At 42.5% G+C, this 7,236-nt stretch overlaps 1 long non-coding RNA gene and 1 pseudogene across 1 annotated transcript; one reads left to right on the top strand and one right to left on the bottom strand.

Moving 5' to 3' along the window:
• Positions 1 to 305: 305 nt before the first annotated feature.
• LOC111745405 lies at positions 306 to 3,019 on the bottom strand. Its single transcript, XR_002782635.1, has 2 exons — positions 2,737 to 3,019; positions 306 to 1,463 (listed from the first exon to the last, which is right to left on the bottom strand). It is a non-coding gene; the product is annotated as an uncharacterized LOC111745405 (long non-coding RNA).
• Positions 3,020 to 5,802: 2,783 nt separating this feature from the next.
• LOC111745417 lies at positions 5,803 to 5,921 on the top strand (annotated as a pseudogene).
• Positions 5,922 to 7,236: the final 1,315 nt, after the last annotated feature.

Raw genomic sequence — 7,236 nt, 5'->3', positions numbered from 1 at the left:
GGGTTGCACGACAGTGTGAATGTTCTTTATGCCACTAAGCTGTACACTTAAACGTGGTTAAGATGGCAGATTTTACACTATGCATATTTTACGCCAATTAAAAAAATGTTAAGGGAGATCGCATCAATGAAAAGGCATGCGAGTTCCTCAGCAAGTTCCTCTCCCTGGGGATTCCAACTGTGCCTGCATAGAATGAAAGCACTTTCATTGAAAAACAAAATTCCCCAACTCTGTTTAATTTGAAGAATCCAGAGCTTCAGTCACAGGCTGGCCATGTGCTGGAAAGGAGCATAGCTCTCTGAATATAGTAATTTCAATAAATTTATTTAATTTGCCTGGTACAGACGGTTGAACAATCACTTGACTAGATTGTGATACAGAGAGAAAACACAAACACGGAGACTTGTTTTCAACAGGCAAGTCTTCACGAGTGATAACAGGTAATCTGTAATAGACCCTCTTTTCCCCTAAAATAAATGCACAAACACATAAATCTCAGAGTGCCAGATTCCACCTACCTCTGTATTCACGTCTAGGCACTGAGTTTGCCGTGTTCTAAATATAGACCTGGCAAGAGCTGAATGTCAAACGTGATCAAGAAACAAATGCTCCTCCTGCAAGGCTGTTACTTTCCCATCTCTAGGAGAGCTCCTAGCTCATGGTCTGTTCCTAAACTATGGATTAATCGCTCTTTATTCAAATTTCTTCCTCCTTAAACTTTCGCATAAAATATTAGATTTTTAAATTTCTACCACTGAAGCAATTCTTAAACTTGATATTAGCCTAGTATTTGAGGTTTCATTCTTTCGGAAGCCATCAGATACGTAATCGTACAAACCCAAAACCCTGCGCCTGCTCTCCACGCTCACCCTTACAACACTCAGCAAGGGATTTCGGTAAAGAATCTCATCTCATTGGGTCATGTGTGTTTTATACTATAATAGCCTCTGGCTTAAAAAAAAAAATCATAGTAACAAAATAGCACCTGCATTTTGTTGCAACTAGTGAACAGATCTGATAATAAGTAAAATTTTGTATTCTTCTGGGGAATCTAGATATAAAATATCTATTAAAAGTCAATAAGAAGTTTGCACAGAATCATATATGTATCACGTATGTTACATATATATATGATGACACTTAGCATCTTCTGTTTCTGAGACGGGGAGTTAGAGACATGTATTTTCTGGTTAATCATTTAGGCTTATGCTTCACTGTGTCATGGGGCTGACTGATTCTCCACCCTACTGTCCTCTAGGAGTTAAATATTATATTGTGATTAATTGCAAAATGCTAAGAGCATTACCAGAAGGCAGCCACTTCTTCTGCCCAATCTTTGGCCCCCGTGGGTCCATACTGAGGGTTTTGAGGCCACAGCCTCCACCGCTTCTCCAGCATCATCATGAGGCTGACCGTATTTGGCTCTTGTCTCTGTTGGGTGTTTCATCACTATGACTCGGCATCTGAGTGTGTGTATATGATACAAAGTTAGTCCAGGCTAGAGGCACTTGGGGATGTTCTGTTCACTGACCACAAATTTTAATGAAGCGCATAATCTGAACTTGGGTTCTGTTCAATTATTCGACTCCTCAAAATTGTTTACCTTTGAGGAAAATCGTCAGCAGCTATAATTCAATCGTACTTTTAAATTTTTTCCCCTTGGATGTATGCCAGGCTGTTAATCTCGTTTCAGTTTACATTGGTGTCCTCAATACCACAGTCTAGTTATTTCCTGGTTGCGGAGTGCTTTTAAAAACTTCTTCTCTTTAATATCTCCTATATGCTGCTATGCTTAATTTTGTTCTAATTTTCTTTCCTTAAATATGTGCAAAGTGATTTTTTCTTTTTTAAAAAACCAAACCGTTCCTTACTTCAGAACCTTTGCCATGCCTTAAAACTAAAACACTGTTTCTTAATCTATATGAATAAGAAATTACATTATAATCTTCTCATGAAAGGAAACTGGCTTGTATTAATACATTTCAAAGGGGAAGGGTAAAAGGAACCACTTGGAAGCACGCTAAGCTGCTAACACAGCATCATAAGTATTATATTATTTACGTTTCACACTTGACAACTCAATCTGATAAGCTTGGCTGGAAAACGTAGCTCGAGTTTAACATTAATAGAGTAGGCTGACATTTCCCAAAGTCTATTCCATAAAACCCTCGTTCCACTTCATGTATATAGCTATGATGCCTCAAAGGTTCTTTTATTCAAAAACGTGGGAAGGAGGGTGCACTGCATAGCGCTCGGAGCTGGATAAAACAGGCAGCACTGCCGGCCTGCGCATGCGTGTCTCCGAAATCTGCAGGCACTGGTACTCTGCAAAACACCCTGTGCGAAAGACTGGTGTGTCACATCCGTTCTTGACCTGGAGGACAGGCTGGCACGGTAAACAGCTAGTTGAAGTAATGCTCTAAAATATTTTGTAGCTTTCTAGGAGCGACAACGAAAAACTTCATAAAAAGTCTCGAGGTCTCAAACTGTCCATTTAATCAGTTACCTTCGTGTTACTGTTTTATGCAAAGAAAGGTGAGATGTAAAGATGTGTGGCCCATTTTGGGGGTGGGACACCAAACGAGTGAACAATGTCCACAAGAGCAGTTGCTGCGGGGAGAATCTGTCTAACAAATACCGCCGGTATACGTCATTGTGATGCATAATGGAGAATCTGTTTTAAGCTTGGAGGAAATGGAGAGTTTAAATACCCCACCCCACCCAACACACACACACCAGCGAATGCGTGTAGCTTCGCTGGAAAGGATGTAAGTGGAAGTCCGCCTGGGGGGCCTTTTCTCCTTCTTCTTCTGAATGCAATGCTGACCTGTGGCTGGGAGATGCAGCAGCCATAAGTGGTCATGAGACTCACGAGGACAAAAGCTGATGGGCTGAGAATGTCGGGGCAAAAACAGAGAGAGGGAGAGAGAGAGGGAGGGAGGGAAGGAGGAAAGGAGGGAGAAGACAGGCATGGGTCCCTGATAGCCTTCTTGAGCCACTGCAAAGGCCCTGGACTGCTGTGTCTGAATGCTTTTTATAAGACACAAATGAAATCCTATTTGTTGAAGCTGCCATTCGTCAGGCATCATGTTATCTGCAGCTAGAACACCTTCCTGACAAAACCAACACTGCCTTGGCTGAGAAAAAGAGCACTGTGGAAATAATACATGTGTACAGTAGGTGAGCTGCAGATTAGACGTGGCTGAGCGCATTGGACAAACAGTGGGATGAGTCCTCCAGGAGCAGTTTCCTGAGAAGCCTCTTGGGGGAAACTCATCCTGCAGAAGGCAGACGCCAGATACTGCACGGGCTTGACTCAGTACGAGAGCTTTGCTTGTTTGAGGAGGAAGAACAGCATTAATATTCAAATATCAGTCTTAAATATCAAATACTGATATTCAAATTTGTTTATTGACCAGGAATCCATCGGACTTATACTGGGTCATTAGGGAAAACTGAAGGAGACATTTACTTTTGTACAACCTCACAGCACAAGCTGGGCTTCCGCTCCCGCCCTCCTGAAGAGTGTAACACAGAAGAGATGCTCTCTGCTGTTTTGGAGCAGAACATTGTGGCGCTTCGACACCTCAAAGGCCCTGCTGTGTCATCTGCTTCAGAAGGCGCTGATGCCCAGTAAGCTGGAAGATGCCAGGTGTGAGATGTTAGTACCCAATGAAGAGAAGAAATTTGTTGGCAGGGACATACATGTAAGATATTGTCAGGGGACAGAAACATTTGGAGGAGTCTTTGCAGGACGACTCAGAAAAGCTGGAGGAGTCAAAAGTCCATTCAGCCAAAGGAATTTGGCAAATGCTATTAACACAACTCCATCTATACCTATGGGCTGGCGAAGCCAAAGGCAATTAATGTTACAGAATGTGCCACACACAGCGTTCACCTTTATTTCGGCTTCCTCAGGAAGGACCTCCCCAGGGCACAGTGCTTTATGGCACTGAGAGAGTGACCGGATCACAAATGTCATCTCCCTCTCTCCTTTCTCTAAGCTTTCTCTCTTGCAGAGTGAGGCACGGGCCATATGCGCCATCCTAGATAACACCTTTGATTCTGGAATTTTAAGGGTAAGGCCAAGAGAGAGTGGAATTTAAAAGCTAGCTGTTCAAATGGGATTAAGCACAAATTCGCACGGAAATGTGAAGTACAGCACAGGGAATGCAGCCTATGACATGGTAATAACTACGTCTGGTGCCAGGCGGGGACTAGACTGGTCAGGGGGTCACTTTGTCGATGATATAAATGTGTAATCGCTATGCTGTACACCTGAAACTAAAATAATATTGAATGTTAATTCTAATTAATAAAATTTTTTTAAAAAAGAGGTAAAATCTGAACTCTCATACCAAAATAAATGAATACGTTCCAAAACACAAAATAAAGTAAAATAAAAGTTGGCTGCTCAGAGCTGGCCACAGGCCTAGGAAGAGGATGCACTGGATTTTAAGGTCCCTATGTTCTCCTCCTAGTCCAGCAGGACAGGAAAGGGGACACAGATGCAGGGAAGAAGCTCTAGGAGAGTGTGCACTGGGCTGGAACCAGTTCCAGTATTTTATTTCTTATAAATCACAGCACGACAACAGGTGACAGGCAGTCAGATGCACGTACGGAGGGGAAACAATAATATATACTCAGAAACTAAAGAAGGCGACACTGAAATCATTTCAATTCTCCCTCTTCCCGAGTGTGTGTGCACATGTGTGCAGACACACACACGCACGTGCACACGCACACACACACACATGCACACAGGGGCCATTCCCGAGCATTCCTCTGCCCTACTCGGTAGTGGAGCTTCTTTAAAACAGAGGGATGGGACAGACTGTCGGGGAGGCAAAGTGCTATACAGAGATGCCCACGGTCTCTGGAGTCTTGCTCTTGCAATTGCTAGCCATCACACGTGGGTAAGGCATATCCTGTCTTTAATTCTTAGTTTCCTCGCTTGTAAAGTACCACGTTATTTGCCTCATAAGGGTATTGTGAGGAAAACATGTTTGTATGTATGTGTGTATATATATAATAAAATACCTTATAAAGAATGAAGTGCCTTGTGGATGTTCATTATTCATGTCGCATGTGCAGAATAGGGTGGCGTCCTGACAGAGTGTGCAAAAGGTGCCAGGATCTGGAATACTGCAGGGTGATTCCAGCAGGTATCCTGATCAAAAAGACCACGGCTAATTCCAGAGAAATATGCAGGATTGGAAGGATTAGCCGGATATTGAGAATCAGGAAGTTTGAATTTTCAGTACAGGGCAGGAATGGCCAGATGTATTTCAAAGTCTTCAGTAGGATGGAATCATTCATTCTTTCATTCCATAAAAATATATTGGTCCAACAAAAAGATAAATATTGTATGACTCTCATCTACGTGGGGTACTTAGAATAGGCAAATTCATAGAGACAGAAAGTAGAAGAGAGTTTACCAGGGGCCAGGGAAGAGGGAATGGAAAACTATTGTTTAATAAATATAAATTTCCTGTTTGGGATGATGAAAATGCTGTAGAAAAGGATAGTAATGATGGTTACACAACACTGTGGATATAATTAATGACACCGAATTATACACTTAACAATGGTTAAAATGGTAAATTTTATGCATATTCTGCCACAAAAAAAAATATTGATCCAGAATCCAAGATTTCCAAGAGTTCTAACATAGAAAAGCAGTCATAGCTAAAAGCCAAGCTTGTGCAAATACACAAACTTGTATTTTTTTTTATCTAATAGCTTGTTGACCTTAAACAAAAAATCAGTGGGATATTTCTCCAGTAAAATGAGTTTATTTGGGTCTACGGCCATTCCACCCTGAACAAGCCCGATCCCGTCTGATCTCGGAAGCTAAGCAGGGTCAGAGCTGGTTAGTACTTGGATGGGAGACAACCTAGGAAGACCAAGTGCTGTAGGCATAAAATATTTAAAAAATAAGGGATTGTAAACTGACAAGGTCCTTGCAATCTGTGAAGTCAACCAAGGGTTGTCTCACCTAATAAATAAATAGATAAATAAATAAGTAAGTAAGTAAGTAAGTAAGTAAGTAAGTAAGTAAGTAAGTAAGTAAATAAATAAATAAATAAATAAAGGGTTTATTTGAGAACCACGAAGAGCTGCAATCTGGAACACAGAACCATGATGAGCTGTGTGCAAGTCCCCTATAACAGACTAGTGGGGACTCTTCTGCAGAGGGAGGAGGGACATTGGGAGGGCTGTCACAACCAGAGTTCTCCCCGCTGTGCTTCGTGACCCACGTAGGGCGTGAAAGCCACATGCCTTCACAGGATCTCCCAATTCATTTTCAGTGAGGCTTCTGTTTACTAAGTTTTTCACAAGCTATGTGAAGGGCCTTATTTATTAAAGCTGCATGTTAACATCTGTAAAATGGGGATAATAACAGATCCTGCCCCACAAAGTTACTTGAGGATTAACTGAGATCAGATAGGGAGGTACTTAGCAGAGTGCTCAGAACATGATAGGTGCTCAATAGAAGTTCATCCAGCAATAATAGTTCGTGAGCAAAGGCCCTGGTCACACTTGCATGCACACCTGTGAGCCAAGGAGGCTCTCAAGTCTGGGCTTACCGTAGACGAGGAAGAAGAGTTTAAAATACACAGATTGCCTCTCATTACAGTGGGAGCAGAGGGAGAGGCTTTTTAAGATGCTCTCTGAGAAGGGAACGAAAAGAGGAAGGAAGAAGGTGAGGGCTGGAGGTCAAGGGCGGCAGCGGTTCCCCTCTAAGTAGGGACATTTAAGTTGCTAGAAGACGAGGAGGGCTTCTTGGTCCCACTTCTTCTAGTCTCGTACTTTGGGCGTTGTTGAAAACTTTAAATAAGGAAGCGTAGGGGAGGAGGAAATTTTCCTCTGCCTTCCAGGTTCTCCTGGCCGGTCTAATAAGAAAATGGACATGAAACTGATTAGCAGGAGAAAATGATCAAATTTCATTACCTACATGTGTATGGGAACCCCACATATATATGAGAGGGTCAGAGACCCCACATGCAGGAGAGGTTCCAAGACAGAAAAGGAAAATGAGGTACACGCGGCATTTCGAGCTAAGGATCACCTTGGGGCTTTGGAGGGGAGGAAAGTAAGAAGAGCAGCTGTTTAGTAAACAGAAGTTTGCCCTGCTCTACGGATGGGTCAAACGGGTCATCTCTGATCATCTCTTACTACAGGTAAGGCCCCTACCTCAAATTCTTCCAGGTAGTTAAGGGGGGAGGGGTGGTG

This window comes from Pteropus vampyrus, unplaced genomic scaffold (genome assembly GCF_000151845.1).
Source record: "Pteropus vampyrus isolate Shadow unplaced genomic scaffold, Pvam_2.0 Scaffold154, whole genome shotgun sequence".
Lineage (NCBI taxonomy): Eukaryota > Metazoa > Chordata > Mammalia > Chiroptera > Pteropodidae > Pteropus > Pteropus vampyrus.
Note: the sequence above shows the minus strand (reverse complement) of the source record. Positions and strands in the feature narration are given on the sequence as shown.